Source organism: Tympanuchus pallidicinctus, unplaced genomic scaffold (genome assembly GCF_026119805.1).
Source record: "Tympanuchus pallidicinctus isolate F22 unplaced genomic scaffold, pur_lepc_1.0 scaffold3, whole genome shotgun sequence".
NCBI classification, from domain to species: Eukaryota; Metazoa; Chordata; class Aves; order Galliformes; family Phasianidae; genus Tympanuchus; species Tympanuchus pallidicinctus.
Window position 1 is genome coordinate 30117171 of NW_026294747.1, and position 12904 is coordinate 30130074.

The following is a 12904-nucleotide window of genomic DNA, read 5'->3' on the forward strand; positions in this document are numbered from 1 at the left end:
TGCAAAAATGTTATAAACAAGAGGTACCTGGCAGATCTGTACACAGAAAACAAACTTCTACATAATATGCCTCAAGCTAATACAAGATAGCTCAGAGAGATACAAGCATCCCATGCATAAGATTTTTGCATCCACTGCTGAGCATACTCCCATCTCTGAAATTTAAAGTCAATTACATTTAGTGGTAAAGGTACAAATATTTTTGTCAGTATTTTACAATTAAAGTCTCTTGCGTAGTCTATGAGAAAGAGCTGGACAAGGTTAATTTATACACAAAAAACAGTACATTGTTTGGGAGTTAGAGAGCACTGACCAGACCACATACCCTTCTTTGTTTTGTTTTATTTTGTTTTTGGAAGGAGTTATTTCTTGTTTTTTCTTGTCATGTTCTCAGGCTTGAACTATAACTTTATTCAACCTTTTGCATGTAAAATACATGTTTATGCAATAGGAGAACACTCTGCACCTTGGAGTTTGGAAAACAGAAGCTCTTTCTACACTTGAATTAAAAATTACTGGTACAGACTCTACTTGTAATGACTGATTGAAGTATATAGCTATGAGCTACTACCAATAGATATGAAACTGATTCCACATAATTATTACTAAGCAAATGCTATCTATTTTACCATACATCTATGGAAGAGATCAAGCAGAAATTTGGAGATTTACACAAGATATGGCTGGACAATCCCAACAAAACTGATTTCAATAAAATAACATACTAACATGCTAGAATGCAAAGCAAACCTGAGCCTCAGAAATGAAACACTGCGTATTCCCTTCAAAACAATAAATACATATGCATTGGTAATGGCCTGAAACGTACAGATGACTATGAGCCTAAGAGTGTACTGACCAAAATACTGGTGATATAAAGGGAAATGGTTATACTCACTGGAGGACAATAATTACAGTAATATGTCCTCTATCATATTTAACATACCTGTATAATAGGATATACTGTATCATACATTTATAGCTTTTTGTATAATTAAACAGTGAAAATATGACTTCTATTTCTCAAAAGCAAAGCTGAATGTAAGCTCGGTTATCCATTTCAGCATACACTTTGACCCTCAAATAATTCTATCCCATTCAAATAGCAGTACACATTTATCCTATCAATCCCGTCACTTAATATTAACCATGTGCTGCCTGAAACCTTGCATTGGTGAAATCTCTTTTTTTACTTAGATATCTACTAAAGTAATTTGAGAAAAGATTGATGACCATATTTTTAAAGTTTACTAAAAAATGCAAGTCATGTCAACTACTTTCAGCTACAAGGAAGTAAGTACATAGTCAACCAGTCTCGCTGTAGGGGCATGAGAAGAGAAAGACAGCATTTCATTCCCTTTATGCTAGACACTCTGGGAAAGGATGAATCACTCTTCAGGCATCTCTATCTCTCTTCGTTTACTACAGAAATGTAGATTACTAGCTTAGACTCAATGCCTAAATTTAGATTGCTAAAATAAATGGGATGCATTCCACTTCCATTAATTCATTCATTTAATCTAGGTAAATGAATGATCTATTAGTTGTACTGGAGAAAAAATACATAAAAAATAAGTGGTGCAATTTTAATGCTGTCCTGCACTGAACTGGAGTATGGACTGAGTGAACTGAAAAATCATCACTGTTTTACACACAAGGAATTCAGGAAGACAGAAATGCAGTCAATCACTCCAACTTAACTAAAACTTTGTGACAAAGTAAAAAGGCAGTGATAGACTGTTAGGCAGCACAGAAAACATCAGTTCTTCTACAGAGACCATGTATTTTAAATCACAAATAGGTGCACGGTGTAAGAGTTCTGTTTCAAAGATACTTGTTTTTTTGAACTATAGTTTTCTAAATGATCAGTAATATTTCAGCATCTATTAACATAGAGTCAGCCTGGGGTCCTGAGCCCCTATGTGAAAGCTGGAAGCCTGATGACACTAAGAAATCCATGGTTTTGGATTTACAGAACCAAGGTCTGTCATATGGACCAAAATGCATCTATTCCAAAGCTATATGTGTCAAAAAAATATGCTTTTATGTTTTTATAATTCTGGAAAACAGAATATCAAGATTTCAGATTTCAAAAAAAACGTGAGTTATATTACAATGTTTCACTTTTAACCTTTGACAATTCAGACATGTTATTAACCATAAATACTTAACTTTGGGAAAATGGCTTCCAATTTCTATGGCTATTTTGCAGCACCTACATTACCACATGGAAGCTGGTATTCTAGAAGTGGTGCTGTAAGTATTCTGTGCATTTTACTAGCTTCATGATCTTTCAAAGAAAGGAAAGGAAAAAAGAGAGAAGAGAGGAGGGGAGGGAAAGAGAAGGAAAGGAAAAAGGAAAAAGAAAAGAAAAGGAAAGGAAAGGAAAATTTACACTCTTAAATATGCGGTACGGATTCTGGCTCAAGCAAACAGGTAGATGTAGGATGTTCTAGTGTTTTAGCTTCATTGTTATTTAATCTTTTTCTATATAATTTTGGGATCTTAATGGATAAGAAAGTGTTGAATAAAGTATAATTTCTTATGTGTTTGCTCTCAATACTGTCACAACATGGTAGCAACTTTACATTTCAGAAGACACTGTTTCTCCTCTTTTTCCGGGAGGGTCCAGTTGATACAGTCACACATATAAAATCTGCATATCCATCTTTCTACCAGTAACAACTTGGTAGCCCGATAGTATCTAAGACATGTTTTTTGTCAATTTGTCCTTGCTTTCACTAACACTGAATATATAGTAGGTGATATCTTTTAGATGCCAGTGAACTGTTGTCCTTCACAATTTTTGCCAACAGAACTATTTCAGATCATCCATCAAAACCAATTTTACATTTGTAAAACACAGATGGCTAATCCTGAATAAACTCTTCATTTTAGATGAAAATGCTGGTGAGGCTGCACCTCAAGTGCTATGATTAGGTTTGGACCCCTCACTACAGGAAAGACATTGAGGCCCTGGAGAATGTCCAAAGATGTGCAACAAAGCTGGTGAAGTGTCTGGACCACAAGTCTTACAGGGAGCAGCTGAGAGAAGTGGGATTGTTCAGTCTGGAGAAGACAACCTTCAGGGAAGACTTTATCTCTCTCTGCAACTGCCTAAAAAAAGGTTGTAATGAGGTGGAGATGGCCTCTTCTTCCAAGTAAACAGTGATAGGACTAGAGGGAATTATCTCAAGTTGTACCACAGAAGGTTCAGGTCAGATATTAGGAAAAATTTCTTCTCAAAAAGAGCGGCCAGGTATTGGGTATATAGGCTGCCCTGGGAAGAATTGGAGTCATCATCCCTGGAGGCTTGCAAAAAAAGAGTAGATGTGACACTGAGGGACATAGTTTAGTGCGCATGGTAGTGATGTAATGACTAGATGATCTCAGAGGTCTTTTCCAACCTTAATGACTCTACGATCATGTTATTGCACTATTGATTCAGTTCTGGCAGATTTGAATGTTCTGGGATCTACACAATTTCCTTGTGAGCCTAGACAGCTCAACTTCTACCAAGGGTAGACAGGTAACTTTATTTCACACATTCAGTAAAACCAAATCATCCACCATTAACGATGCACTACTCCTCTTACTCATTGCAACCTGGAATTGTATGTTCTATAACATGAATCTTAATAGCTTTGACTTGGTGTCAGATTTGGTCTGATCCTGATTTTGCAAAATTAAAGTACTGAGTTACTACTTTTGGCATCTACCTCACATATAAAAACATTTGGAGGTATCTGAATCCATCAAAAAATCTACAATAGTCTTTTCACCTTCCTTCCTCCTCTTCTTTAAAACATTTTACTGTCTAGCTTAAGAAAAGACAGATTTTCATTTGAGAACTTTAGTTTCTATCAGTACTTCTTAACACTCAGATGTTTTCTTTTGCTCCTGTAGTGTAAGAGGTCCGTGATACACCTGATACACTTACTGGTGTATAGATACAATCTAAATATTCTATATGATCTCCTGGTAAAAGCAAAAGGCTATTAGGCAAAGGCTTCTCTGGTTGAAACCCCAAACAAGTTAATAAATCATATTCCCCCCACTGGGGATCATGAGATTTTCCAGTGCTTTTTGCTGGCTGAATAGTAAAACTAAAAGAATTTTTGATAACTGGTTTCTAGAAATGACTTGAGTTGGAAGAAAACACTTGAGAATTAGTACTAGCAAATCTTACATTTTTGGTAAGTGCTTGAGAGTATCTAGAAAAAAATTCCTCCTACTCAGTAGTGAATGACCATTTTGTGTTTCATTAACAGAAAAGAAAACATAACTTCACTCAGTCAGAATCATAAATTTCAATACCAAAAGCTGTTTTATCATTTTTTGGAACATCGAAAGATTGTTCCTTATTTCCATATGAACGAAGATACAATTTTTTTTCATCTTCTTTTGTTACAAGCACCCAGAATACAGAAAACCTTTTCATAAATATTCTACAGAATCTTTACTTTTTATACAGGAAAACTGACAACAGAGACTTCTCCTGTAACTATAATGAGGGCATTAAAATGATCAATACACATGTCCCTTATGTTTAAGACATTTGTCCTTTCTGCTAACATCTGCTTACAAACATTCGGATTTAGAAATGACCTAAAATACTGGTTCTTTTCTTGAAGCACACAAACCAGGTATTGTTTACTACCAAGTCTTCTATAATTCACTAAAGGTTGCTCTGCCTAAAGCTGTGGAACATGATTATCTCTGGATATGTTTTCTTTTGCTTGTATATTTTCAAAAAATATTTTATAAGTAAACAAGAACTGCAACAGCTAAACAAGAGTTGGGCTTTGGAATCACAGAAAAAATGAAGCTTCTGCCTTCTTTTCCACTCATTCCTGCAATCAGTTTCAGGCAAGACAATGGGGGAACAATGCAAAGACAACTGACTGTAACCCATGCCCCTCTGTCATTGTGCTTGCCCATTCCATCCTATCTGTAAGAAATACTTTTGTCAAAGCATGTCCTGTTGGTTACTAACAAGTGCAAAGGTTCCCTAGTATAAATATGTTAACAGGATAAATGATGGCAAATACAGCATTTGACAGAGAAACAGGCCAACAGAGTTCTATGTGCCTTTTGCTGAAAAAGTTTTTTTTACTTTAGACTGGACATTCATTGTCGTAGACAAATATATAAAAAATGATATTGGTCTTTCCATATTACAATCCTTAAAATAGAAACCTTTAACTTGTAAAAATACAAAATGCTTCAATACGTATGAAAAAATATTTCTCAGTTTATTCTTATTTCTCATAAACTCAATACTATTAATAAAATCTATACAAAATGTAAGAACATATAAATATATGCATTAATTCAAACTGACATCTTTAGTCTGTAGACAAACTGCGATGTCAGTGTTCATTCCTTGAAATTCTGCTTTGGATGCATATTCATTAATAGCTAGTGGTCTGTCATTCATCTGTAACCCATTGAGAGCACAAGGTATTTTGTATTCAAAATGATTGATTCTACACATTACAGAATAGTCATATGTATGAGTTAGTCAGTGCTCATTTGTTTTAGAATGAGATCTGTGTAACTAACACTTGCAAATATAAATGTAAAATTTGGTGTATTAAATTAACTTTTAACACTGATTTAATAAGTACCCTAGCAACAGGAATACTGATTACAATATATACGGCACACGCAAAAAAGCTCAGAAAGGACTCAATCAATCTAAATATTATTTTTTCTCCTGGAAAGTTGAAAACTTCTAATGTTTATCACCCCAAAAGGGCTCTTCCCAATGTATTTTGCTCAGCCAGGTCTGCAAGTATGCACATTCAGATAGCAACACAACAGGAAATACAAAGGGAGTTAAACTTCCCTTGCAGCCTTGCAATTTCAAATATGCAGAACATAGATATAACAACACAACAAAACTGATGCCTCTTCCTTTAATTTTTCAGGACAAAATCTATTTGATTTTGAAAAATCTACACTTTTCACATTTGTATTTATGGCATACAGTAACCCACAGGAGATGGAATTGAGATTGAGAGAGAGCCTTTCTGGTATCAAATTCTATACCACGGATATTTATTTATACTGCTGTCATGTGTCAGAGTCTTAGTTGAAGACCACTTCCCAGGTGTGTGTGATGCTGTTCAAATAGAAAGCCAAATTTCACCTTTCTCCATCTTACAGTGTAAAGGTGAAATCAGAAGTAACAGAAGTAAGGAATGATAAGGCAATATTCTTCAGAAATATAGGTAGTCATTTCAACATATGGAACCACAGCATACTCTTTCTAATTCTGAAAGAGGATAATATATTTGCAAACAATGATATTTGAATGGCCATGGAAACTTCACTCATGAGAAGCAGCAAAAATAAAACACAAATATGAAATTATGTTGAAAATGTTTCCGATTAAAAGCTAATGTCATAGACCAGTTAAAGGCCATATCCTCTTGTTGTGAGGCAAAGCATAAAAAGTTCGAAAACCACATTCAAACAGTATAAATTGATACAGAGGCTTAGACAAGTTCACCTGTAGACTCTTATTATAGCTGTCTCAAAGAAGCAAAGAGAGGACAGGATTCCAAGGAGTACATGTGAGAAATTGTCTGAAGTGGATGTCAAGTCACAGAGAATGATGTTGGAATACTAATCCTTAGACGTAAGACATAAGTATTGGCTTACCTGGGAGCATTTTCACTGGGAAGAAACAAGAAAACAGAAGCAAGAACTGGAAGATAAATTATAAGACTGTAGTTGGTTAGGTAAAATATAAGACAGGATAGTTATTATCTTAGCAGTAACGAAAGAGCAACCAGAAATGGAACAGATTTTTGAATGGGAGACACAATATCATGTACAATGCACGGAAAGAGAGTGAGAAAGAGAATAAGATAGATGGGAATGGTATATGGGATACAGTCACTGGTCTATTTAGAGAGAGTGGAAGAGACAGTCAGGCATCAGACTCCTATTTCTGCACAAGACAGAAAATGGCACTGCAGAAGCAATACAGAGAGAAATTAAACTATGGAAAGATGGAAGATCATTTTACATTCTGTTATTGTCCTTTTGTGGGAAAAGTTCTGATGGCAGAGATGGAATTAAAGCAAAAGCAAAAAGTTGAGAGGTGCAGCTCACATTGTGGATTTGCCAACTAATTAAATTGAAAAATAACCAATTGTTTTTGTTGTTGTTGTTGTAGTTTTCCCCAGATAAAGCTGCATAGATGAAGAAACAGTGAAGTTAATAAGGCAGAGGTATTTGACCTACAGTCTGGAGCTACTGAGGCTCCTTGTTGAATATTAAAGGCTTTTAACTTCTGCTAAAGTGCTGGTCTACAGAAAGTCTCAGAGTAGGGAAGCGTCTGTGAAGAACATCAGAAAAGAAAGGCTTACCTTGGCTTGTGTGTTCATAGCATACAGAGTTAGTTTATACAAAAATAGTGAAACCAAAGTCTGAGGACCAAGACTGAAGAGAACAGCTGCCTCCACCAGCTGCCCAGCAGCTGGTACAAAAGTCATATAGATAAAGGCAGAAATTATATTAATTTAATTTAATTTAAAATACATATATTTACATAATTCTGTGGACAAACAATAAGAATATTTAACCTTTTTGCAGGTTAATGATGAAATGCCAAAAGCAGAAGTGGAAAAATCTGTGGGTTTTTAAATTCAGAAGTAATTGATATACATTTTAATTTATTTATAAGTTATTACCTGCAAGTGTGCACTTCATAATCTGCACTAATTCTGTTGCTCAAATTACAGTAATGACTAGTCTCATGAAGATCTAGCAGAATTCAAATAAGCAGAATTTAATGTACCTGAAACATATTGTATGTATCATTGCTGGGCAATGCAGATACTTCAGTAGGTTCCAAACAAATTTCTAAAGTAGTTGCAGTACAACTACTTAGCTCAACTGTACAAGCATTGTCATGCACTGTACACATACATCAGTCGTTGTACATGCATTGTTCTAGACAACGCAACAAGAAAAAGCAGTTCTGATATTTTTAGGCATTTATATCATTATCATTTATACTACAGAAGAGTTCAGAGTGCAGAAGAAAGAAGTCCTTGTTTTCACAAGACAAATCCTCAGAGCACTATCATCTATGAGTCTTTGATGTCAAAGGAAATCCTGTATGTAAGTACAATATATACCAGAGGTACAAAATCAGCTGGTCTCATTTGTAACGCAAAATTTACATCAGTTTAACTAATAAATTAGGGAAATCAGTCATGGTGAAATTTTCCTCTGTAACACAAACTTCTCTAAAAGTTTTCAAAATGCATGTGCAGAAAAGAGCAATTGCCTAATTTGTGCACTTATGCATTTCAAAAGCAGACTAAAATACAAACGGGATAAACTTTAAAAAGGGCTGAAAGAACTGCTGAAAGAACTGCTGAAAGAATTCCTTTATTCTGCTACTGTTAGAAGCAGTTTTTACTCTGTAATTAAAATAATATTTGACAGAATAAAGAGAGTGGTCAAAGATTATAAAAGAGCACTGAGAACCAATTCATCTGTTGACAGGCCAGTAGAGATTCCTCCCTAGAGATAGGCACTATCTGGTTTTGTCTTGATCCATTGCAAATTGTTGCCTGGTAACTTGAGCTGCTCCCTTTCAGGTCAGTTTTTATTAGATAAAAACCTGTTAATTACAAGCTTGACTCTTGCAATTTTTGTTCTACAAAAGGGTGATTACAAATGTTTGTATAAACACTACGTAATTCCAGGCCGAGCTTTTCCATTGCCACCTCTATATCTGTTTACTATCAGGACTTCCCCTTTCTGAACAGTTTAATCTGTCAGGATAAAGTAGCAGCTTCAGAACAAATTGCTAATTCTTTAAGAAGTTTTTCTGAACAGGGGATGTCCTTTCTGCTCTCTGCCAGTCAGGTTTCAGCCCTTTGAACTGAACGGGTTCCTTCACATGGAACCATCATGCAGAAGTCTTCCCTGGGTATAGCGTAACCAGGACATTCTGGGTTAAAGCCCTAAGCTTTCTACTGCACACTGTTTACTGCTCTAAATATAAATGTTTGATTTCTTTTCATGAAAGCTGCCCTTTTCAGTAATACTTAAAGGTCATCCTGCCTATAAGAGGCATGAATTAAGGGCTCTGATGAGGTCCCTCTGGACATGCTTTAGTTCAAGATTCACTCGCCACATTTTTCATACAACGAAGCGCATACCATGTTTGAATACATTGTGGAAAAGAGGTTTCCTGTTAGGAAGAGAGATGTGTGTGCCCTACTGAGCCCTGCAGCAATCAGGAGAGATTTTCTGAAGTCTCCAGTGAGATCAGGTCCTCACCACAACAGAACATTCAGGGAGCTGAGGAAGCTCTTAGGCTGGCTGCGTCAGTCCAAGAACTCTCAACTGGCTCAGATTGCAACAAAATGGAAACTTATTTTTTTTTACTCCACATTAAAAATAGCAGGACGTATGGACAGCTCTGATTTCATGAAGACCCAAGCTGTGTGTTGGGAGCATAGCTATGGTACCTTCTCTTGATCTAAAGCCAAAGACAGTACTGATTTAGGTTACTGATGTCCACAGACAGTAATAGGGAATAATATTACCTTAACAGCATTGCCATATTTTCTTTGCAGTTGGCCTGCTTTTCCAGTAGAATACTAGAAGAGTCATAGAGCAATTTAATACACATGTTACATTGCATATCTACATGTGGAAAGTCTTTATTTTTTTCCCTTTGATCACTATCCAACTTCAGTGACTGCAAACATGACTCAGTATGTAAAAAACAACAAACACACACACACATACACACAAAAGAAAAATAAAACCCTCGCTTCTAAACGGATTTATAGCATATAACAGATTATTTACAGCCAATTTTACCTCAAATGGTTTAGAAGTTGCCTAACTACGTGATTAGAGAGGTTGAGGAACTCCCTGTCATGGTGACAGGAATTCAGCCGGCGAGCCCCGCAGGACCGAAGCGTGAAGCTCCACCTAGTGATAAAACGTCACCATTGCCAAAATAATTCCAAAGTGAAGGCGTAACTTAAAAAAAAAAAAAAAAAAAGTAGCACCATAACTAACTGGCAAAACTGGCAAATGGACTAAATGGACTACCCAGCGAAAACAACCACCCCAACTGCTCACAAAAAAATGTCTTGGGATAGCGATCCACAGGAGAGCAGTGTGGCCATAATAGTAATTCATTAACATACTCTGGTCCTTGGACAGGAGATTTTGCTTCAATAAAGATGTAAGAGAGAGCTCTAGCTGTTTCTGGTTTTCTCCACATCAAGAGGATCTCACATCTTACAACTCAAGTTGCCTAGTGAGATTTTGCTCATCAGCAGCAAAAATAAGCCAACATGTTCGTAGTCATTTCTTTTGTGTGAACATGCCAATATAGGTGTTACCTCATGGCAAGCTAGACAAGATTTGGAAAGTCTTTGAACTTCCAACCATGCAAAGGACTGTGCAGGGAAAGCATGATTACTCAGAGAAGAAAATACTGGCTTGAGTGAAGATCTCTCTAGAAAACATACATTTTACTGATTCTTTACATTTATTTTAGCTGTATGACATGACATCTCAGTTGGCGTTTTTTTTTTTTTTTTTTTTTTTTTTTTTTTTTTTTTTTTTTATGAACTGACAATGTAAATTACACTAGATTACCTTGACAGTTATAAATGTATTATATATTCTGTCGGTAGCAGTGCTCTCATGGTTCCTGAATACACTGTGGTACATAGAAGTAATATATATATATTATTTCTATATAATATATAATATATAATATATATTATATATATATAATATAATATATATATATACATACACTTCATTTTTTTTTCCCTAAGAATTAAATATTTATTTTGCTTATAGATTAAATTCTTAGTTTATCTTCAGTTGAGTGAATATTGAATATCTGAATATTTGTGGTCTTCAAAGCTGGAAAAGAATTTTCATGACAAAGAATGCGTGTGATTAGAGAAGCCTGAGGACATGAAATGAATTTCTGCCTTCCTCACAGATAACTATGTCACCTAAGGTTCAGCAGTGAGAAGAGTAATACTTTTATACCTGAAATAGTTAGTAAGGGTTATTTCATTCAATTTCATAAATTGCTTAGACATGGGAACAGTTCTCTGGAATACAAAGTATTACTTTTCTGGAAGCTCCATTGCCGGTTTTGTTGGAATGGGGAAATTGGGTACAGTGTAAAAGGGAACACTGAGATTAATAGCACTTCTCCAAAGAAGAATTTGCTCAGCTTTATATGGGGAAGAAATGAATTTCATTTTAGTTTGTCTATTCTCACTAGCATTCTGCAATAGTAAAAGTCAATAAGCTGACACACAAGGAAAAATAATATTAAACAGTGTTTGGAGAATGTTTAATTAGAAGAAATGCTGACAATATGCCTTTTATATGTAATATCTTGTAACAATTTACCACTCTGACTGGTACTGTGCCTTGATTAAGAAAAAAGATGTATGAGCAACATATTTACATGACAAATTGGGTGATAGAAGAGAAGCACATATTGGAACAGTGTTAGCTGTTAAATTCTGCCAAAGTTTCACTTAATCTGTGGTGTTTTAATTCTATTTAGGATGGTGCCTACTAGTGGAATCTGGTGCTGAACAGCACTTACACCATTCATTAAAGAATTCACTGCATTAAGAATTGCAATGCAAAGGATAGATGATTGGAAACTAATCTGTTAACACCTTAGAAAAATATGAAATGCAGGTTTCAGCGACAAACATCTACTGATACAGTAGCTTAAACTGTTTACTGGCTGGATAGAAGAGGCTACATTATGATAGAAGTCTTTATACCAATTTGGCTACTCTCTAGAACAAATGTAACTATATGAGTGCAGTCAGTGCAATCATCTCTCTTTTTATAGATATGATTTATATTAATGAATCACAATTTTTCAGATATATTTCATACTGCCCCAGAGAGCAAAATAAGTTGTAATGATGGCAAAAAGGGATGTGTTTATGCTATACAACTATAATTGCACTTGGGATTCTTGAATAAGAGTCTTGCCAAGAAATCAGAAATGAATCAGCACTGCTAAAACATGTTGAGGAATTTTATTTCTACAGCTACTAAGATCTAGTTTTAGCATGAAGAGCCAGAGTATGTACTTAGGCAGAAGAGGAGGTTAAATTAAGCAGAATGGCTATTCATTAAGACGACAACAGGAAGAGAAAGGGACTAACACATGAGGTACTGCCAAAATCCCAAGTACGTCACCAGTCAGCTCACTCTCCACAGCAGCTGAGCTACATAGGGGTGAGCTGAATGCTAATGGCTTCTCATGAGCCCAGGCTGGTCACATGCAGAACTGACTTTCCACTTGGAGAAGACCCACTTTGTTCAAAGATCCTGAAGGCTCCCACAACACTGCAGTTTCTATGCTCAGGAATATCTTTCTTTGCTAACATTTATACTAAAAAAAAAAAAACAAAAAACAAAATTAAAAAAAAAAAAACAAAAAAAAAAAAACAAAAAAGAAAACTTTCAAAAAATCTAAACTCAAAGCTTACATTTTGGATCAGGAAGCTATGAACTCTAGAACTGTTGAGCAAATGGAGCCATCACTTTTAATATATGTATTTTATGGATTTCTTTTCATTCTTTGCTTGCTGTATTGTTCCTAGGCAATAATTACATGATTTTTACTTAGTGTACTACCTTTCTCAACGTTAAGCATGTGCTTAAGTGTGTTACTGGATCAAGGCCAGAAACTCTGTTGTAATTAAATGGTGTAAGGAAGTAAGCATACGTACATTCATGCAAGTGATACACTGGTATCTAGGAGTGAACCTTGCAAATTTGAGTGAGCCCAAGGGAAAGCAAAAGCAATCTGAATGGACAAGGTTTTCTTTCATTCGGGAAACCAGAAAAG